At 36.7% G+C, this 22660-nt stretch overlaps 1 long non-coding RNA gene across 1 annotated transcript; it reads right to left on the reverse strand.

The window, feature by feature from the left end:
• Positions 1-98: 98 nt before the first annotated feature.
• On the reverse strand, positions 99-22242 carry LOC122839619. The gene is made up of 4 exons (XR_006372075.1): positions 21944-22242; positions 21250-21392; positions 8590-8659; positions 99-1795 (listed from the first exon to the last, which is right to left on the reverse strand). It is a non-coding gene; the product is annotated as an uncharacterized LOC122839619 (long non-coding RNA).
• Positions 22243-22660: the final 418 nt, after the last annotated feature.

The raw sequence follows: 22660 nt of genomic DNA on the forward strand, positions 1-22660 counted from the left end.
CAAAATCCAGGAAATGCAATTATCTGATTTGAAAGCTGGTCGTTTGTTTTAAGTAGCTCCACACTGTGAAAATGACACAATGAAATTGGGCGCAATCAGTTTGAAATGAACATCCTTGACGTGTTTATTCATTAAAAGTCCATAACAATTAAAGCAATCAAGACAAAAACATTCATTTCCTCAGAAAAGGCTGAACTATCAGGCGATTAGAGGGAGGGAAATGGAAAACCTCTGACAACCAGCTGAAAGTGATAAATGATCTTATCAATATTCAACCTTTAATGCAAATTCACACAAACCTCTTTGACACACTGTAAATAAATTAAGAAATATAAAGGCTGATTTTCACTAAAATGTTCTGCACCAATTATTTAAATCAGCTCAAAATTAGTAACACAAAAATACAGATTACACAGTTGATTCATGAGGAGTTGCATAACAATAATCATGTCTATTTATTTATTATTCATGTTTCATGAAAAAAAGGCAAAATAAATGATTTGTTCCTCTGCAGAAATAATCCCGAGTCATGAGTTAGCTGCGTCTAGATTACAAATGTACGTAAAACTTTGTCAATAATGTTGAAATGTTGAAAAAACACCCAAAATTTTTCAATTTCTGTGTTTCCATTAAATAAGAATCACAATTATAACAACATTCAGATAAGTTTGTTCAAGCGATACGTCACTACAAGCATCCAGCGCCATCTTTCTCCAACTACTTCCTGTCTTCTTCTGCCGTTTCTGGCAGTAGCAACTTCCTGTTGTTGATCTTGTGGCTCATGTGATTAAAAATGTTTCCATTGCAGTTTTGCAAAACAAACCAATTTTGTTAAACCGTAAAACGACAACATGCTAGTGCCAAAACTTTTTATCAAAAAATTTGTTTTTTCAAAATTGTTATTTTTATTAAAGAAATTTATTTTCAAAATGTCAAATTACAAACCTATATGGTGAATGGAAACGCAGCTCCTGGGACATTTGTGGACATTTTTTTTCTAAAACCAGGATGCTAATGCTAACCTTTCACGGGAAAAAAAAGCAATATATCAGTTTCTGACTTTACCACAAAACCAAACCTTAAACAATTAAAGTGGACGTATTACGCAAAACTCACATTTTCACATTACCTGTTACCTAGCAACCCCAGCCAGTTCCGGCGTTGCCTAGCAACCCAGGCTAAGCTCCAGTACCTTTTATTCAGCTGGTTTTAGTGGCTGCTGGAAATGACAAGAGTTTTGTTGTTGACTCCTGAAGCTACTTGCTGCATTCTTGTTGGTTGTGCAGAAGGCTCCACTAATGGTTTTCAAACCTACACAGATCTAGAATTGAACATCTGTTTGCAGCCATTTTCACGTGCGAGGGTAAACGTTGAGGTAGAGGACGTGGCCGGTGGCAGATTATTTGGATTTAAAGCAACAAGGCGCCCTAAAGCAGCTAAAGTTTAATAATCAAAAAATTATTTGGAGCACAAAATAAAAAGATCATGTTTTGTAAAGACCAGAGCCCTAAGATAATGATCTTTTTGTGCACTTGCATGCTTTAGTTGGATGAAATCTTAAAGTACTGCACTGCTTGTGTTGCTTCTGAGTGTAAAAACTCTGCAGACTTGCTGTGATCTCCAGCTGAGGTGCTGCTGTTCTCATCCTAAGCACCTGATCAGTCAGCAACAGAAATAAAACCGGCGACATGTGACCTTGTTTCCCTTTCAGGACATTCACTGTGTGACCTGCAGGATCTTTGATTCCTCTACAGACTCAGACGAAGGTCAGGAAGACGGATCGTTTCTTTATTTCCTGTTGACAAATTTAGAAAGTTTAATCATTACTTTTATGACAGATTAAAGCTTTGATTACAAAGTAAATTATAGACGCTTGATTTAATTTGGGATTTTAACCTGAGACTTTCTATTTCTTTGCTATGACTATTTTTGTGTTTCAGTGTGATAATTGTTTAATCCTCAGAGACTTCAAAGCTCCTTTGATTCAGTGAGTTGCTGAGAGAGGGGGCGGAGTCAAACCTACAACACATTACAGCAAATATCCAGCATGTGGGTCAAAAATAAATAACAAAATTATGAGAATAAGACAGTAAAATTAAGGGAATAAATTCAAATTAAGAGAATAAAGTTGAAATATTGAAAGTCAATTTTTTGATAAGAAATTCATCATATTACTGTAGTTCAGTCAGAATAACATGAGAATAAAGAGAAGATATGACGACTTTATTCTCTTAATTTGGTTATTTTATGTTCTTAGCTCCGTGGTAGTTAGAACGTTTCACTGAAACAAAATCAACAGCACTAGTTGTTTTATTTGTCAGTAAGTCGCCACCATCGAAACCACTGAACATAAAACTGACAGCAAAAACATCCCAGATGCTTTTTAGATTCCTCTTGTTTAGGAGCACTGTAAAAAAAATACATAAAGAAGTGAGTTTTACTGCAAAACTTTTAATGCTAATCCATTTGACTCCATGCTGTTACCCCAGGCCTCCATTACAAAAGCTTTGATTGGAAACAGCGAATGAAATAACAAGATTAAGTGTTTCCAGCAGTTCAACATATTTTAAGAGAACAAAAACTATTGCGCTGGCTGCTGCTTCGTCTTTCTATGTGGTGCCATTAAGATAGTGAAGATTAAAGCTGTGTGGGATTAATGGACACCCTCCGCTGCAGAGCAGAGCTGGTCCGGCTGCACAGGATCACAGGTAATGAAGAAGCAGCTTGAAATATGACTTCATGCAGGGCCGGGCTGATAAATCAGGAGTGGTCACTGCTGGCACGTCGCCCCGGAAGAAACGGCTCCAACACCGAGTCCCTGACCCACATAGAACCAGAACCTCCCTCTGCACAGAGACTTTCTGCTCAGGAAAACACTTCAGTCTCTGTCAGGGTGGGTAACACAAAGTTCCCAAAAGTCTGAACCGGACATGAGAGGCGCCATCTTGGTAGGAAATCACAGCACAAAGCTTGGCGGCCCCAAGGCTTCCAGACCAACAAAACCAAAACACGTCAACACTCTCAACCAATGAGCGAGAAAATGTCTGCAGTCGGGTTCGACCCGCATCAGAAGGAAAACACATCAGAGGATGTGCTGCTTCTAATCTCATACTGCCAACATGAAGAGTTGGTCCAACATGGAGGAGCTTCACAATGCAAACAATATTTAAACAGTTTGGATAACGAGGTTCTGCATGTCGTAACAAACACGTAGGAATTTAGAAATATTCTAGAAAAAACGGACACTTCTGAATTCAAAAAGGTGAAAATTTGCTAGAAAAAAATAATTTGGAGATCAATATCAAATTTCCCTGAAAAGATTATATTTCTGAATTTGAACAATTTGTTTGTGAAAACTCAAATTTCAATCTGTAGAGACTCAGACGGAGAAAAAGGAAACCATTAGAAGAGTTTAATAACAGTATGATTTAAATCTTTGGCGCTCGGCGCCCGGATAAACACATCGATCATCACAAACTGTGTGATGGGCTTGGATGAGCATTCTGTATGCTGAGAGGAACGACATCCTCCAGGACCCGACACTGGAGGCGATGAAGGATGTGGCCTGATGAAGAGCGGGTGGAGGTGAAGGGGTGGAGGTGAAGGGGTGGAGGTGAAGGGGTGGAGGTGGAGGTGATGAGCCAGAAGCTCCGGCTGGATGATGCAGGTGGGGCTAAAAGAGTCGTCCAGACTGAATTTGTGCCTAGGCTTCATTTTGAGTTAAAACATTGAAATTTGCAAGAAATAATCAGATTTTTTCATCTAAGAAATTGTCTAGTAAAAAAAGAAAGTTTGCAAGAAAAAACTCCAAAATTTCTGAAGTTAATTTCAGAAATTTTCTAGAGGAAAATTACATTTGAGTTTGAAAACTCAAAAATTTAGAGACTAACCTCAAATTTTCCAGAAAAATCTTTGAAAATTTCTGAGATTTTTGATGAGCTGGAAGGACGGAATAATGGCCCTAAAATCCCGTCATAATATTTTACACTTCATTTTTTCAAATGTTTTACTTTTCTTTATTTTAAAAACAGACGTAACAGCAGAAATGTGTAGATTTAAGACAGAAGGTTCACATCAAACCTCTATTTATTTATTAATTAGCATAAAATTATGATTAAACCCATTCCTAAATTTCCTCCAATTTAAATCATGTACTACTTTGAACTGGTATTTTGTAAAATTCCACTAAAATATATTAAAGTTTATGGTTGAAATGTAAAAAAATGTGTGAAAGTTTAATTAATATGAATACTTTTGCAGCAGTTAGTCTCTTATCCAAGTATCTGTTTTAATAACTGATGAAAGATGGAAACTGTAACACTAATCTTCATTATTAGCATTAGCATCAGAAGGAAGCATATTTTATTATTTCCCGTTAAATGATGAATGTCTGCAGAGCAGCTCTGGACTTCCTGCTGTGAGCTCAAGTATTTCCAGGAAAATGTAAAAATGTCCTGATTACTGAATCTGTTTGACTAAACAACCAGGGTTTATTTTTATCATACATAAAATAGTAGAAGGAGATGCTCCAGTTTATTCTAGTCCTAAAAAAATACATGAAAACAATTCCCATTACACAACGACTGTATCATTTTTAAACCTAAATAAATTAAACTCTTATGTAAATGAACTATTCTGTCTTTGTTGTCATTTTTATGCATACGTATCGCCTGTTCTGTTTAAATATTTATCTCTATGGCTGCTTATTGTAAATATAATAAACTGATTATTTAGAGATTTTTCCTTTTTATCAAAACTGTTGTCAACATGCTAAATGTTGATTTTAAACTATTAATGAATGAAAAACATAATTGTGAAGTAAATTCTCTCCTAAATAAGAGATTGTAGAGTTCAAAGGTCACTTGCTGACACAAACATTTAAAGTTGTTTGATGCTGTAGATGCTAAACGACGGTGACCCGAGTGTGGAACCCTGAGGAACCCCAGAAACATTTGTTCTTTACAAACTAATCCTTTTTAGTTTGTTGTTTAATCTAAATTAATACTCAGTTACCTAAAGGTTATCAGTTTTGCATAGAAAATGAGACACCAACAGGTGAATATATATATTATAGATATTGATCCACATATTTGGTGATTATTGATGATTTTGGTGAAGAGGCTCATCAAAATGTAAAGTTTGTTTTTATGTTTTTATGATGAAAAGAACTTTGAACTGCGTTACATGTAAAATAAACCTGATTGATTGATTGATGGATTGATTGAGTCTTTTCTGTTTGTTGTTACTGTCTCATTCTGCACTGCAAAAACAGAAAATCTTACCAAATAATTATAGTAACTTTTCCACAATGTTTAGGAGCTTGTTTAACCTGATAATTCTTTAATATTCATGAAGAACTACTTGTTTTATTGGGAGATAAATTAACTTATAATATGGGGAAACTTTCTTGTTTTAAGTGAAATAATCTGCCAGTGGAACTAGAACAATTTTGTCATCAATATTAGAGTTATTCACTTAAAACAAATTCCTTTTTCTAGCTGAAAACTTCCTTGTAAGTTAGTTTTGTCATATTTCAAGCGTACCAAGATATTTTTCACTAACCTGAACCAAAAAGGACTTTGTGTTTTTGAAGTGCATTTCATGTTTGTGAAGCAGAACCAGCATTTAGCGGCTACATGCTCCATTACATGTGAAGGACTCTTCATAATGACGGCTCTCATGCTGAGCGTGGCGTAAACATCGGCTGCAGAGATTCTTCCACAGAGGAAAACTTTGCTGCTCTGGATAAAAACGAATCGACTGCAAGCAAAAATAGCAAAGCAGCAGGCGAGATGCAGCTTCTGCTGGAGCTTCATTTCCATTCATAGCCGGATGATTTCAGAGAAGTCAACGCGTTTATGCAGCTTCCAAAAGCTTGTTTTTAAAATTCAGATTACACACACTGGATCTTTGAAAGTCAAATTGTTTTGAATGTGAAAAACCCAAAAGAGAATATTTATGTTTTGGTTTTAAATATGCAAACAGATGTTGATGTAAATATAAATATTTTCTCATTCTGATTGCTCTGTTTGCCTTTAGCAAAGTTTATTCAACAGCTGAATTTTACTGTTTTGACTGTTATTCTTTTGATTCTTTCTGTCGTCGCTGCAGAAAACAACCTTGACTTGACAAAAACACGGAGATGTAAAGCGCCTAAAGCATCAAATCGATGCAGAAAGTAAAGATTTCAGAGTCTGTTTCAATGCAGTCAAACAGAAACATCATCGATAAGAGCATCCAGTCCAATTAGCATGAAAGCAGAGGCAGCGTTACAGTCAGAATAACAGTATGAATGTCAGCGCAGTGCATCAGAATAAATCAGAATAAATCAGGAGTTTATTGTGTGAAAACTATAAAACAGCTCATCGTACGGAAAGCTGTCACCGTCAATCATCCCTTCATCCCGTTTCCCCAGTTATGGTGCCGAACACACGTTTGCAAAATTAAAAGAGCATATGAATATGTAATTAGACACATCTTCAACTTATTGGTTTTATGAACAGTGGGCTCATTTTTCTCATATCCAGCAGCAGCACCAACATTTAACTTCAGAAATGATTATTAAAGTCATTTGAATAAAACTGTAATGAAGGAAGAAATGATTTTTCCTCCGGTTCTGAATCACTGTCTTATCTTTTGACAAGGTTTCTTATGTTATGTTATTATTGATAAAGACCCACAGTACCATAGACCCTCCACTGTACTTTATAAGAATAAGGATCTTATATTCATGCTTTATTTCACAGCAGATCCATTTATTGTAGCCGTTTTCTCACCTATAACAATAATAAAACAAAGTCAATAGTCATTTTCTTAAAGATACTCCATATTGGAGCAACGTTGTTTCCAAATTCAGCTTGTATTAATTTGTGCACTCTTCAGTGACTTTCTAACAGTTTATTATTTATTCACGTTGTTTGTTGCTATGGTTTCTCAGGTTTTCTTTTCTCTCTTTCTGACGTATGAAACTTTTTACCAACTTTCTCCTTTTCTTTTCTCCTAATTTTGAAATAGGCACAAGGTAATTTCTAATAAAAATTTGTCTGTATTTTGTATGAAAATTAAAATATTACTGTATTTTCTATCCAAACACTCATTTTTCAGGCTTTCCCTCGTAACGTCGCTGCTGCTGCTGCAAGCCATAATTTGCTTTTAACCCTTAAAATGTCAATCTGATATTGAGTTTTATGAATCTGTTTGCCTAAAATGAGGGTGTCAGGATCTGCAGCTGCGGCAGTTCTTCTGATTTCCGTCTAGGTGGTGTCTTCGAGTTTATGGGCGTTGTCACACGCTCTTCCCACAGGTGCGTTTCGGCGAGCGCATAAGAGGAGCGGATCCCCGGCTCCTCGCTGCCAGAGTGTCGTCACCTTTTGGTATATCTGGTTCTAGAGCTACGTGTTCGACTCAGTTCTGCTTACTTACCCATCCTGTCCTTTCTTGTGTTTTCCTAGGCGCCTGACGTCCTGAGGTCTCACGTAATGCGAGGTCTCCAGCCCTGACTGAGAATCTGGATTATTCCTTCCTGCCCGTCCCGCTGTGTCCCCTGATCGAGCCTTCCAGCAACCAGACCAACCTCCCAGACCAAGCGCCCCTGTGCCGTACTCCTACCGATCATTTTCAAATAAATCCTTTAACGGTTCTCCTGAGAGTTTCTTTTGCATGTGGGTTCGGAGAATCCAAACTAACATGACAGAGGGAAAACCTGATGAATGAGTTTATAGAATAGATAAAACATTTTTGTGTATTTCATTGAAATACTTTTCTGCAGGTGATTCAGACATGAGAACTCCCCAAACACTTTAAATCATAACAGATTAAATGCAGGAAATATTTTATTGTTCAGCTGCAGGCTGGATAATAATAGAAAATTATAAAGTTTAGCTTTAATCAGCTCTGAAATGGCAAAAAAAACAAAAAACACGTTTTGCAAAAATGTTTCTTTGCTTTTTGATCGCTTTAGAGATGGTGGGCAGTAAAGGTCAACTAGCTGCATGTTAGCACCTAGTTAGCGGTAGCCTCAACTGCCTGGAGTCACAGAATGCAATGAAGATGACGGCGTAGAACTTGGCAGGACAAAGAAATAAATAGATTAGATGTGACCTGTGATTGATGTATCAAAGACTGACTTACTTTTTAAAAATGAATTTAAGACATTTTAAGACCATAATTTAGACTTTAAGGCCTTATTTCAGAAGCATGAATGTAAAACATTTTAGAAACATGAATTTAAAAACATGAAGCAATCTTAAGTTTATTCAAGACTTTTTAAGGTCTTGTTTTTGAAATATTAATTTAAGACTTTTTAAGGATGCACAGAGACCTTGAAAAAGTTCTCAGAGTCTGAAACTATTTTGTTAAAAAGCCAACAGAGTGACTTTGGTTACCAAAACACAAGTCTTCAAAGTGAGCTATAAAGGAGACAGAAAACACCTGACATCACATTTAACCTCTGCTGTTCTTTGTAATTGTGTTCAGATTAAACTTTAAATAAAAAAGCTCCACATTCTGAGTCGTGTAACGTTTTCATTAAACACGAATATGCATGATCACGTGATTCCAGAAAAGGTCGCGTGTCAAAGCTCATCTAACCTCCCTGTGTTTGTGCCGTTTGCCTTCGTTTGTCTGCGTCGCCGCTGTCAGATCCTGGCGCCCTTCACGCCTGAGAAGAGAAACAGCACATGTTAAGTCACAGCGATCATGTAGTGGAGAGCAACTCGCTCCTCTGAGAGTTCTTTCTGCCTCTATTTTAAATGATGTTAATGCAAATCAAGTGGGAGTGGAGGACTAAGTGCACAAGTGTGAGATGAATATCAATCGCTCCCTTTTAACATAAAACCTTCTCTTCTGCTTCACCCAGTACGGCGACGGCGTCTGCACCCCGTGAACCAGCAAACGTGAGAATAAAGAGACCAGATCCAGGTTAGAGTCTGAATCCGTCTGAAGGTTCTGCTACAGTTAATCTGTCAAATTCAAATTAGTCGTAATAAGGCTGAAACAATGCATCCATAAAGTTACACTAAATGATTTGTGAAGAGTTTAAAGCTACCAGAGAAAACTACTTTGCTTTGTAGAGTCGCTGGAGAACATTTTGCTGAGTTTGCGCCTTAGAATCAGACCTTTGTTCCACTGGACTCCCTCTGCAGCTGATGGATGGGTATGAATGGCTCCAAAGAGAGTTGTCCCTCTTAAATGCTTAATTCCACTTCTAATTCTAAATACACTGAGGTGATGTGTAATATTGCTTCCACTCCGGTATGAACAGAGGTTGATGCTTTCTTTAATATAAATCGTCCAGTGAAATCTCCAGGGCTCACCAAGCTAGAGGTGCTTTGAGACTTTTTACCTATTTATTGTCCACATGACCTCTCAAGTCTTTTTAAACTACTGCTCAGCACTTCTGGAGGATAACTAGCTTACAGTGGACCCAGAAAGTATTCGCAACACTTCAGTTTTTACACATTTTCTTACCTGCAGGTTTCACCAACTCAAATTTAAGACTTTTTAAACCCTTTTTTAAGCCCATTACAAATTTATTTTAAGAGTTGAATTATGATAAAAGAGTAAAAACTACAGATAGACAAAGATGAAATGTATAAGTTAGTGTTTCAGGGATTCTGCTGGTTAGACCAACTCAAATTTAAGACTTTTAAAGACCATTATGGTTGACATTTTAGACGTGTATCACAACAGAAATGTACAAACAACAGATAGATGATTGAAAGCAATTGTGTCGGATGTTAATAGTCAAGTTAGTGTTTCAAGGATTTTGCAAGTTTCGCCAACTCAAATTTAATTTAACAATTTTAAAGACCATTTTAAGGCCATTGCAAAATAAATTTAAGACCTGCATCACAATAAAAATGTACAAACTACAAATAGACGACTGAGTGGAATTGCGTAGAATCACAATAGTGTTTCAGCGATTATACAGTTTTCACCAACTTAAATTTAAGACTTTTTAAGATTATTGCAAATTAAATTTAAAACCTGCTTCACGATAGAAATGTACAAACTATGGATTGTGTAGGTTAGCATTTCAGGGCTTCTGAAGATTATGCCACCTCCAATCCAAGACTATTTTTAAGACCATTATAAATAAAATTTAAGACCTGTATCACAACAGAAATGTGGGACTTACAAAGTCACACAGTGTCAGAATGTGGTACGTTACTTCTTCAGACATCAGTGTCTCTTTTTACTGGAAAATCGCAAATAAATAAATCATATGGGTTGGCAAAAGAAGTCGAACATCATCCACCCAAATGTCGATAAAAGCTAGCTGGCCATATTAGCAGATAGTTACCGATACCTGCAACTGCCTTGCGTCACAGCACTCAATGAACGCAGACTCAAATTTAAGACGTTTTAATACCTGGATCATGACAGAAATGTCCAGCCAACTGGCAATAAATCTGCTCTTAGCCATAATGGACATATACAAGCTAGCTAGCTTTAGCATATTAACAGCTAGTTTAGACACAACCGCCTTAAGTCACAAAATGCAGTGGAGGCAGACTCAATGTTTTGGAAAAAAGAAAAGTCTCGCAAGAACAAAGTAAGCTACATGGAATATATAAGATTAAATAGTTTTGTCACAACAAGGATGCAGACACTCTGTTTATGTTACAGCTTTATTCCAAACACAGAGTCAATTTTATGCTTTACATCTCCAAACAAGGAGAAGGCATCGTTTTAAAATATACATACTATATTTATGACCTAAATTGTGTTGATGGTAAACATCATGACATTCATGTCTTTTATTAAAATTGGTAGGATGAAATTAATCAACATTCATCATGAAATGTTTATTTATGACCAAACTCTTCAAACCATAAATACGTCCAACTCCACCTTAATGTAATGGAAATACAAAAAAATGCAGCAAAGGTTGATAGTAAGAGAAGTTTCTGGAAAAAAGGGTCATAAGTGCAGCTTTTCTTTTCGGCAAAGTGTCTAGTATTGATTAAATTATCTGTTCACTCATCTAGAGTGAGATAACAATCAGATTCATTTCTAAATGTCTGCTGCTGATTTAATTGCTTTTGTTGCTTGTTTGAAGTACACATCAGTTAATAACAGTGGAAGAACTCAATATTTCCCTCCAGATAATGGAAATACAGCAGATTGACGTTATTACTTATAATATTATTGAGTATAGACTTCATCAACCAGACAAGGTGGTTGCAGCATTTTCCTGTTAAATCTGTAGTTTGCATCATTCATGTTTGCAGCGAGTTTCACCATTTCCTGTGAGCTGTTATCTGTCAGCCACCACTGAATACTGATAATTATCAGACAAAATGATGATTCCTTTGACTACTGATAGTGATGATTGAGAGAGTTTCACTGGAAAACAAACTCTCTCTCACATTGGTTGCGTTTCCATTGGAAAATAATTTAACTTAATGGGAAAATGTCAATTAAAATATATATATATGTATAAAACGTTTTGGTGCTAGGATGAGGTAGTTTATTTTGCGAAAACTGAAACAGAAACACTTTTCACAATAAAAATCATATAATCAACAACCGGATGTTACTACTGGCAGAAACCATGAAGAAGAAGAAGACAGGAAGTAGCAGAGGATGATGGTCTGGAAAATTTTTTAACAGTTTGCCGCTTGAACGAGCATTCTCATTTCTTGTTCAATGGAAACATACTAACTAGAAATAACCAATCAAAGCGAGGAGGCGGGTCTTAGCGCTCTCAATCAGCATCTCATGCTCATTGCAGCTACCATAGCTTATCGTGGATGCTATGGAAAGTTGATTCTCCACCATTAGCACATTTAGCAGTGAGTGCATGAGGATGATTGACTGCACTAAGACCCGCCTCCTGGCTCTGATTGGTTGTTTTTCTATAATAGCTCAAGGAAGAGATCAATCTTTTCACAGATTATCTGTTTCAAATTAAACTGTCACAACAATTTTAACAAATTTCATAAAAGTTACACTTTAAATATTTACGTTCCAGCATCTTGCCAATTCATCTTAAAGAGTGTTGGGGTTCGGCCAACACTCGTGTAGATCGCCGACACGATGCAGTCAGAGAAAAAGGAAATGTAAGTTGTGCCTCGGTTTTAGAACAAGCCATGCGTGAAATAGAAAGCACTTTCCAGGCAGAAACAGCAGAGCGATCCATGAAATTGATGTCTGTGTTAACTTGGCTCTCACATCCGCATGATCTGTGGTGTGTAATTAAACTTCAGCTAACAAGTCATGTCACTAATTATACATGATAGTGGACAGGCTGGACTTTCGCTTTGCACTGCAGCTTGTTGCTGATTTTAAAGAAATCCACATTTCCTGAAGATAAAAAGTATTCTCATTTCAAATGTACCAACATTTTAGAGATCAATAACTACAGGCAACTGCAAAATAAGCACTAAAGCTGTTTCTAGAGTTACAGACAAATCTATAAGTGTTGATAAAAGCAAACGCAGTGAAAGGAAAGAGAGAAAGCTGAAAACAATCAAGCACAAACTTCCCCTGGGTTCAATTAGCTGTCACATATTCCAGCCGAGTCGCAGCACAAAAAGAAACAAAGAGTTCAGTAGTCGGGATAATTAAGGTCATGGTGTCGTCAAGCAGTTCGCAGTCGGGTAAGGTAAGTGGACGGAAAATAAGGAGCAGTTATCCACTTCAAATAGGAAAAGTTACAGAATCGTAACAAAGTGCAGGTGAATCGTTTCTGTGTTACGGCTACTGTAACAAAAAACAAAAACCTTTTAATTTCTGACTTTAAAAGGTCAAAAATTTGGTTGAAAACACTCAGAAAATTTTTAGACAAATGTCGGACATTTTTCAGAAACCCCCGCAGAAATGTTTAAATTTGAAAAGTTTAATTTTTTTTACTTTTCAAGATCAGAAAATTTCCAAATTTTATCAAAGGATGAAAGTATAAAATTAATTCCCACCTTTACCTCAACCTATGATTGTAAAAATTTTATTTTTCAGATACTTTTATTACTTGTTAAATTACTTTTAATCATTTTTTATTAAATTCAGATAAATTAATCTTTGATTTGTCTACTTACCAGATTAAAAAAATATTTATTTTAAATTCATTTATTGGAATGAGAGAAATTGGTTATCAATTTAATGTATTGATATTTTTTTACTAATGTAATTCATTAAATGCAGCCACACAGCTAATTAATGCAACTAAAAATGCAATTCAGCTAAATAAGCCAATACACTTTAAAAACCAACTATTTCAAACATTACATTTTTACAAGTGTAATTAAATAAAACAAATTTTTATTAAAAATCAATCAACTTTTTTATGTAATTAAAAATATTTCTTCATTTTAATACTAAGCTAGTTTATTTAAATTAATTCCTAACTAAATTAAACAAATTAATTTTCATTCTAATTACCAGTTATTTGTTTAACTAAATTAATTAAATAACTGGTAACAACACAATCACTTTAATCTGTTAATTAAAATACTGATATTTAAATCTCTACTCCTCCGTTACGGCATTAAATTTGGTTTTTCTGTCGCCCCCTGTTGGAGTGGAGTATAACTGCGAGGTCACGGGCAGGTTGAGTGTTTACGTGGTTGTCCCCGGTGACCGTGGCGCGTACCGAATCGTTGACGCCGTCAGTCGCTCAGCTCACTGAACCCAGAGCAACAGCAGCAGAACAGGAAGCAGCCGTCACTGCCCCAATCCTGAGACACAAATTTACCCTGAAATCTCGACATCCTATTTCTTCAAAGGTCAATTAGAGTCAAAGTGGGGGAGGAAAAAAAGAGAAAATGAAAGTAAGTGAGGAGAGAAAAGCCAGAAGATATTCTCCTCTCTGCCCTCTAAGTGCCTGCAGACAGAAACGAGATGCAGGTTGGATTCAGGCGGATCCATTTTCAGCCTGAGGGCTCTTCAGGACCGGAGAGTCACTAAAACCGAGAGGCTGCGTGTCGCAGGGCGACGGCCGCCGACATCGCTCAGGATGAAAACAAAACCTCTGCTGCCTTTCGTTGTTCAGCTTCAGGAGTTTGGATCCGTGCGGTTCTGCTGACCTCAACATGCAGCATTTACTCTGATTTTTATTGTCAATTTATGAAATAAGTTCATCGTTCTGCAAAACACAATATTCTACTTCCATAATCATAGCTTCATATAATTCAGTTCAACTCAAAATACTTGATTGATTAATAATTAATGATTTTCAGTGTCCTGCTCTCTGCTGCAGTGGGTAAATATAAAATATCAAACTTTTTAAATTTAATGTGTATCAACTGATGTTACTTTTAAATAACAATAAAAATGGAACTCTTAAATATTACTCTACATCTCAAAATCCATTTATCTTTATCTGTATTAGATTTCTGCTCTTGTCAGGTTAAAACAAACAGCCATATTGACATGATACAAGCCAATTACAAATTACACGCAGAGTATTTTTGGAATGATGAAGCATCTGGGGGGCCCAGATTAAAATCTGCCCAGGGCCCCCAAAAAAGCTTTGAACCCCCCTGGAAGTTCCCAGTTTGTGGGCGGATTGTTTTTCATTTTGAATAAACAAGCAGATGCAGAGTGATTTCAGTTGGTATTTCTGTCTCTAAATGTATTTCACGCTCAGGATTTGTGATCGTTTGGTTATTTCTGTACACTGATTATATTCCAGCATATTTTAGCACATAAATAAACACACACACACACACACACACACCTACAAACGCGTGACTTGGATTTCTGCATGCACACCTACATGCAAATGCAGCCATTCTGCAGCGCGGAGGCCCTTTGAAACGGCGCTAAGACGCGAGGATGGGGGAGTTCTCAGAACACGATGCTACACACCGAATCCCAAATCTGCTCGCCTGGTTTTATGTTTACTGTTCGCTCTAACGGCAGCAGCCAACTCCTTATCTGCAGTTCAACGTGTTGCCAGGAGGATTCAGGCAGAAATCCTCCAGGAGAACGGCACCACCGTCCAACCGTGAGCCTCGTAAGAGAGGCTAAACGAGGTTAGGATCCGGATAAATAAAAGTTTGACAGGTTTCCATTCGTTTCCGTCTCACTGATCACATTTTGATCGTTTTTATCAATTCTCCTCTAATCTCTGTTTTAAGATTTTTTTGTCAAAATGCTGCTAACCTCCTACAGTTTCTTGAGTTCACATGAATCCTTTTCTCATTTTTAATGACATTAAAGTCGCTGTGTGGCGCTAACTTCACACCTGCATACCTGCTCCGTCTCCTAACTCATCTGCATAATTCATGCTGGTGAATTATGCCAGTCTTCTGAAGAAACTAAGAGCTGAAAGCAACTCTGAATGCATGAGCAGATTACCCCGCATGCGGTCGTCTTACTGCAGATTTAACTGCACAGATATCAAACTTCAATTTCAGAGATGGATGTAAGAGGAGAAACAGTTTTGCTTCAAAGTTCCTGCAAGAAGACTTAGACTGCTGGACGAATTTGTTCTTCTTGTCCGAACCAAGATTATTTTGTTTTATTAAAACTAACTAAACCCGAAATAAAACCTCTGACATTCAGACTTTTAGTAAATCGTCTAAATAATTAGAATACATTCTTTCTTTCTGCAGGTGACATGCACAGCTGATGAAGCCTGACATCATGCATGCTAGATCTCACAAAAAACTGCTTGCTATCGATGACTAGCATTAGTTTTAGCTGTTAAGTTGTCAACACAACATGCTAAATATTTACTTTATGCATGCTATATAAAAGAAAAAGGGGCACAGCGCTTTGCAAACAGTTGTCAACACAACGACAACCAGGTAACAAAGTTAGAAAAAAGTTTTAATTAAAATAAGTTGAGGGAGAGGGAAGTACATCAGCTTGTCATGCTAGCTTGACTTTGATAACATTCACATGTAGATGTGTTGTGGAATTGTTTTTCTGATTTATTTTTTTAAGTGACAAACATCATCTTTGACTTTATATTTTGGTCCATCTGATGATGTCATTTTTAAATATTAAATGATTGATAATTTGATCAGTTACTCAGTACTTGAGTAATTTCTTGGATGACTATGTTTTACTTTGACCTGAGTAAAAATATATTAAAGTAGAGTTACTCTTACTAGAGTATAATTTATGTGTGCTCTGCCCGCCTCTGATTGTTTAACCCTGCAGTATAATAAGCTGCCGCTCTCTGTGCCAGCGTTGCTCTTTCTCAAACCTTTTCGACCACAACAGAAGGAAAAGTTTTGACTATTTACTCCTGAGTTTCCTGGGAGAGCAAAGTGCCTCCTCCCACAAAATCTAATAACCTGTGTTCACCCTAAGAAGCAGCACAACAGCAGCAGCTACAGGACTCGGATATTAGACCAAATAACCATTCAAGGCCAAAGCTGCTGATGCTTCCAGGAGAGCGGGGGGGAAGAGGGCACCGGAGCTCTCCTCTGAGAATCTTCAAACGTTTTTCACAGACCATCTGACATTTTTTATTTTCTCCCACTGCTGGGTTTGAGTAACAGGGTTTTATTATAACATTATCAAAGTGAAGCTTATCTATTCCTTTAATTTTGTTTAGTCAAAAAGTTTATTGGTGTATTACGTTCTGTTAGCTGCTCTGTTAGCTGCTCCTGACAGTTGATGGTTACCGTAGCAACCACTAACCGTCAGCTCCGCCCCCTTTTTTTCGGTTGGTGTTTGAAACCGTGGTTTGTATCAGGATCAGCTCTGTGTTTTCGTTACAGTTATTGTATTTTAACGTATATTTCAGTGTATGTTAAGGGTTTTCCTGTGTTTTGTATACGTTTGCATTTTAGCTGTTTTATTTTACAACTGTTAACTGCTCATTGCTCTGTAGTTTGTTGTATTTTATTTAACATGCCGGGGCAGAAGCGGCTGGACGGACGTTAACCACTGAATCTGAGTGTTTCTGTGGTCAACCTCCTGGACCTCAGACGAACATGGAAGGGTTACTTAGACATGCCAGTGAATAAAATGTACAGTATTCCTGTTAAAGCTGAGAACATAAATGGTTTTTGCTGCTGTTTCTGCCTCCACAACACATCCTCTTGCCCACTTCTTCTTGGTCTCTCGTTATTGCTCTCCGAAGCGTCGGCCCCGACTTGTTCTCACTGTTTTAGTATCGATCCCAGACCCTCCCGGCTGCGGACCTGTCTGAGTCCCATCTGACGGAAGCGAGATTTATTTTTTTCCCACTTTCTCTTTGCATTCCTGACTAGATTTTCTTCCAAATGTCATAGCACCCCATATTGAATTTCCTTTACAAAAGCCTTCAGCAATATTCTCCTTTTCAATTAGATGCTGAACGGATGACATTTCCGTCTCTTTCAGCTCCAGTTTCCCAGCGTGGAAAATGTGTTGCGGCTCATTGAAGGTGCGGATGCAGCTGGATGTTTGCTGTTGCTCCGTACCAAAACGTTAAAGCAGCTGGATCTGCCTGGAGATCATTTCCTACTCAAAAACAACCATTTACACAAATCAAAACATTCAACACTTACATTACAGCCAATACTCCTCAATATTAAATCAGTTCATGTCAATTTTTTAGTGGAAGTTTTTGTATTTAATGTTTTGAGGCTTTTCAGTGAAGTTAAATAAGAGAAAAAATCTGAAAGATGAACAGTATTTGGTGTCTAAACTGTGATTTGGATCAAACCTTTCGGGCCAGAATCTACTGAAGTATTTATGCTGGACAACCTGAATGTAATTCACTGAACATCCAACACTTAAAAGGGATTTTGCACATTTGCTAGTATATATATATATATATGTATGTATATATATATATATATATATATAAAGTTTTCAGTTTCGATTGAATAAATTTATCCTCAGAAGTAAGATTTGTCTAAATGTAGTAAACATTTAAAAGAAAGTGACCCGAGGTTAATAAATTAAGAAAACTCTGATGTGGGCGCAGAAAAGTCAGTAAAACTCTCTGAATTTCTACTTTCTTCTACAACCTTGGATACAAAAAGCAAAAATTTAGTTAATATTTTCCATTGAAAGAAATTTATGTTTTAATTTCACAAATACAAATTTTCTCCTTCTGCATCAACAAAATGTGCTGGAGGGCAAAACGTGCATCAATGTTGAACTGCGGTTTGTTACCGAACGGAGACGGAGGTTTGGATTCACAGCTCCCAAACAAACAGAACTTTCTACACAAACGGACTGGAGTTGGATCAGAGTGGACTAAATAATACTAAACCTAACTGGTAAAGAAACTCTTTTAAATAATGGAAATAAATCACTGAGGAGTATCACTACAAACCATGTTGAGATAAAAAAACACAACAACTGACCAGTCGTTGCCGTTTCTACAGGAATAAAACAGTTAATTACCATGGCAACCAGGTGCCTCGGTTCAAACGTATTCAAGTTTAAAACATTGGCAGGGGTCTCAGTGAAAGAGGTTTTGAATGCCCATCAAGCTGAGAGGTTAAAGAAGTTATTTCCAAACCACATGGAGTCCAACAAGAACAGAGGCTTTAGAAAAGCATTTAGAAGCTCCTGCTAATCCTCAGAGCCCAAAGCTCAGCAGTTAAAAACAAGACTTTACTGTTTAAAATATAGGCTGGGTGGAAAAGAAAACGTTTCAAAAGAACATAGAAAAAACTATTTAGATTTACAAGGTTACATTCAGCCAAACACAAGACTTCCAGTAAAGATGGCGGACCATCAAATGTAGTAAGACAATTAGGGCAACTTGCTGCTTTCATATCCAGCTAACCCCAACGTTGCTAAAACTGCACCATGAAGTTTAGGGTTTCTGCAGGTTTCACCAACTAAATTTAAGGATTTTTAAGATGATTTTTTGTGAAATGTACGACCTATAAGTTCACAGACAATACAAAATAAATAAATTATACAGCTTAGCATAAGAAATTAGTAAATGGCTAAGAAGGGCTAGCTAGCTTTACCCTTGCTAATTAGCAAGGTTATGTTAGCTCACAGGGTTTCTGCAGGTTTCACCAACTCAAATTTAAGGCCTTTTAAAACCTTTTTAAGACCACAATGAATGAAATTTAAGACCTGATTCATGTTTACTTTATACTGTAGAGTTTCGCAGTTTTTTTTTGCACAAAATGGTTGGAACATCATACAGGTTGGTAACAGAAGTGAGTCGGTTTCAAAGACGACTGACGATAAATTTACACTTTCCCATGACTAATGTAAACAAGCTAGCTAGCTATCTAGCTAGCAAGTGTACATTAGCACTAGCATGTAATTCAATTCAAATGAAAAATACTTTATTGATTCCACAGAGAAATGATATATCACTGTAACTCATGTTAACTTCAAGCACTTTAAGATTTTAGCATTAATTTCAACATGTTTCATGCTATTAGTTATTACATAAATATTATCTTAGATGTAGATCTACTAAATCATTTATAGATTAATGCACAACTTGCATCTTTAGTCACATTTCTCACTCAAGAAATGTGAAAAACATGGATATATATAAGAAATGCTTTTCAGATGAAAGCCCTATGATTCATGGTAATAATAAATACAAGAATTTAAAAGCAAATCACTGAATGGAAAATAGCACCGACTGAAGCTTTTAGCTTAGAGATCAGAGTTTAAAGGAGTGTTTAGTGACAAGGAGAAGTGGTTGAGACAATAATGGCAGAAGAATACTTCTTTTCTTTATTTTCTTTTTATGTTTTTACAGCTTTCTCCTCTTTTATGTCATTACAAACTAAAAATACTTCATTTTTAAGAGCTGAAGGGGGTTTGGAGATGTCACATTGTGCTGCTGTGGAGACAAGACGATGGAGTTTCAAACCAAAAACAAACATTTTGCATTTAAATGCGTAAAATAACCGATGTTTATTAAACGAAGGGATTCTTGGTAACGCAGCTTCACCTGATGTATGAGGGGATTTATTTCTGAAAATTATCTGTAAGAAAAAGTGAGCACCATCCAAAAATACATTACAAGGGATTAAATATCATTTTACTGCCATCATGAGTGAATTTAAACAACCGGATCAACAAAAGATTTGATCAGGTTAGTCACTGAATTTAAAACCATCATTTTTCACCACTATCCCCATTTTTTAATCAATCTTATTGATTAGCTTCAAATATTACAGTGTTATTTGGGGTGTTAGATGATCAGCCAAATAAAAGCTCAGTTAGTGCAAAAGAAGTTTTGAAAAGTCAAGGTGAGTTTTTCAGGTTTAAACACAATGTAAGCAGCAACTTGCTAACTGATATTTGACTTAAACTAATGAGGGGAAAATCTTCAGCTGCACCCAGATACATGCATATAAATATCCACTAAACTCTTCCTGTCACACACCAAAGCAGAACCAACCTTTAAAAGGGATCAATTATCCAAACTGTACATTTTCCACATTATTTTTCACTTTGATTTGGGTTTCTACTGCTTCTAAAAACAGTCCAAGTCTTTAAAAGGAGTCTGAAAAATTTGCCGTTTAAAAATCCTCCGGAACATAAAGTTACATATCAGTAGGCGCTGCACTGTTACCTAGCAACCCCTGCTGAGTCCAACCTGTCACCTAGCAACCTGAACAGAGCTCCAGCATGTTTGGTCAGCTGGTTTTACCGCTCTATGCGCTGTACAATGTTTTGTTGTTGGTTTACCATCCAGAAACCACCTCCTGGTTGTACAGGAGGCTCCACTTCTGCTTTGCAAAGATGTACAATTGTACAATTGGATTTAAAATGACAAGATGCCCTAAAACGGACTAAAATCTAATTATCTAAGAATGACTTTGTTCAAAAAATGTAACAAACAAAGTCATTTTTAACGTGTCAAGTCTCTGTGACGGACAGGTCGATCACCAGGTTTTCTGCAGGATCTGCATTTGATTTAAATGGGGATTGGTACATTTGGACTGCTGTCAGATGTGGTTTGCATATGGGCAAAAAACCCTTAAAAACAGATGATTTCTTACGGCGTTTCCTCCTTATTTTCAGATGTTTTACAGGGAAGAGTGAAGGAGAGAAACTCTTCCAGCTGGATGGCTGCTTCTATGGCTTCTGGTAATAATTGCTAATGGGTTTGCAATTAGTTCAGTTGATGCAATTAACAATTATATGTTAAATCTTCTACAACAATTATAGCATTTAGCATTGGGTGACTTTGGCTGAATTAACGAGGAACAAACAGTGAAGAGGTTAGAGGTAAAAACAATAAATAATCTGTAATGGAGACGGAAGAGCTGACTGCATCGTCTCCCTTAGAGGACAAGAAGGTCTCTGTTTGCAGTTTGTGTGTGAAATAATATTTATCATGCAATGTAGTGTGTTTCATACCCCCGGTGTGCATTAAAGAGGCCACTCCGAAGCCAAAAGCCAGCATGATTTGTTTGGATTTTTTGTGCATCCAGTTCATCCAGAAAACCTCGGCTCAGCAACTTCCTTCAGTTTCCTTTCCCCATTTCCATAATTCATGGGACCTGAAAATGAAATCCTGTCTGTTTATGTCCAGTCAAGCTCAGAAAACTGCAGAACGCACAATCCTTAAAAATGGAGCTTTAAAAAACAACTTTAAAGGATACAAGGCTACTACTTTACTTTCTGAATATAAACAGACACAAGAAGTACAAGTTAGCTGTTCGTTATTTATTAACTGTCTGGTGAATTTAAATGATCGAGTCAATTAAAATGTAAACAAAGTAAAACAAAATTGCAGTAGTTAAGAATTATACAAAACGCAAAAAAAAAACTTAAATATTTAGACATTTAAGTAAACCATCTGATTATATATCACTAAATTTAACTAAGATAAATAATACAGCACATATTTGACTTGTTGGTATAAAAACATCAGCATTAAACCATACAGAGCAATAAATAAGAGCTAGCTTTGTGCTAATTAGCTGCTACTTCACTAAATAACCCATGTAAACCACTAGCATTTTCGTTAGCTTAAAACTAATCTGCCTAAATATCGATGTAAAACAAAAACACATTTCTTAATAGTTTACAGCGTTCAAAATTAACTCACCATGTTGGTAAATGTTGAAGAATCCATCCATCCATTTTCTGTACACCCATCTTCCTACTGGGGTCGGCAGGGGTGAGGTGCCTCTCTCCAGTGAACGTTTCGGGTGAGAGGCGGGGTCATCCTGTCCGGGTCATCCTGTCCGGGTCACCCTGTCCGGGTCATCCTGTCCGGGTCATCCAGTCCGGGTCACCCTGTCCGGGTCACCCTGTCCGGGTCACCCTGTCCGGCGCAGGGAAATGTTTAAGAATGCGAGTGATAATTAGCTTGTTTGGTTCCTGTAACTGCGGTAAAAACTACTTCCTTTCCGCCGTTAACTCACTTCCGGTTTTCCGTTCTAGGTTACTAGAACCTATATAGATAAACTACTGTAGCGCCCCCTAGTGGAGCGCGAGAAGTGAAGCCAACATAAAAAAAACATTGCAACTGGTGATGAAGGGAACTGAATCTTCAAGATCCGTTCACTTCGAAGAGCCGTTCAGAAGATCCATTGTTGAAAGTATAAGGGTTTTTTTTTCTAAAAACAAGCCATTTTATCCCAAATACGCCATTAGTGGCACAAAAAACTTGAATCATTTGTATTTAATAAAAACAAAAACTATTTTCTTGAACATAAAAATATGTGTATATATTATTAGAAAAAAATCAAAAATATAAATGTAAAATATCCATGTAGTGCTTTTAAATGTGAGCGTATTGATAACATTTTAATGCTAGTTG

This window comes from Gambusia affinis, linkage group LG11 (assembly GCF_019740435.1).
Source record: "Gambusia affinis linkage group LG11, SWU_Gaff_1.0, whole genome shotgun sequence".
Lineage (NCBI taxonomy): Eukaryota > Metazoa > Chordata > Actinopteri > Cyprinodontiformes > Poeciliidae > Gambusia > Gambusia affinis.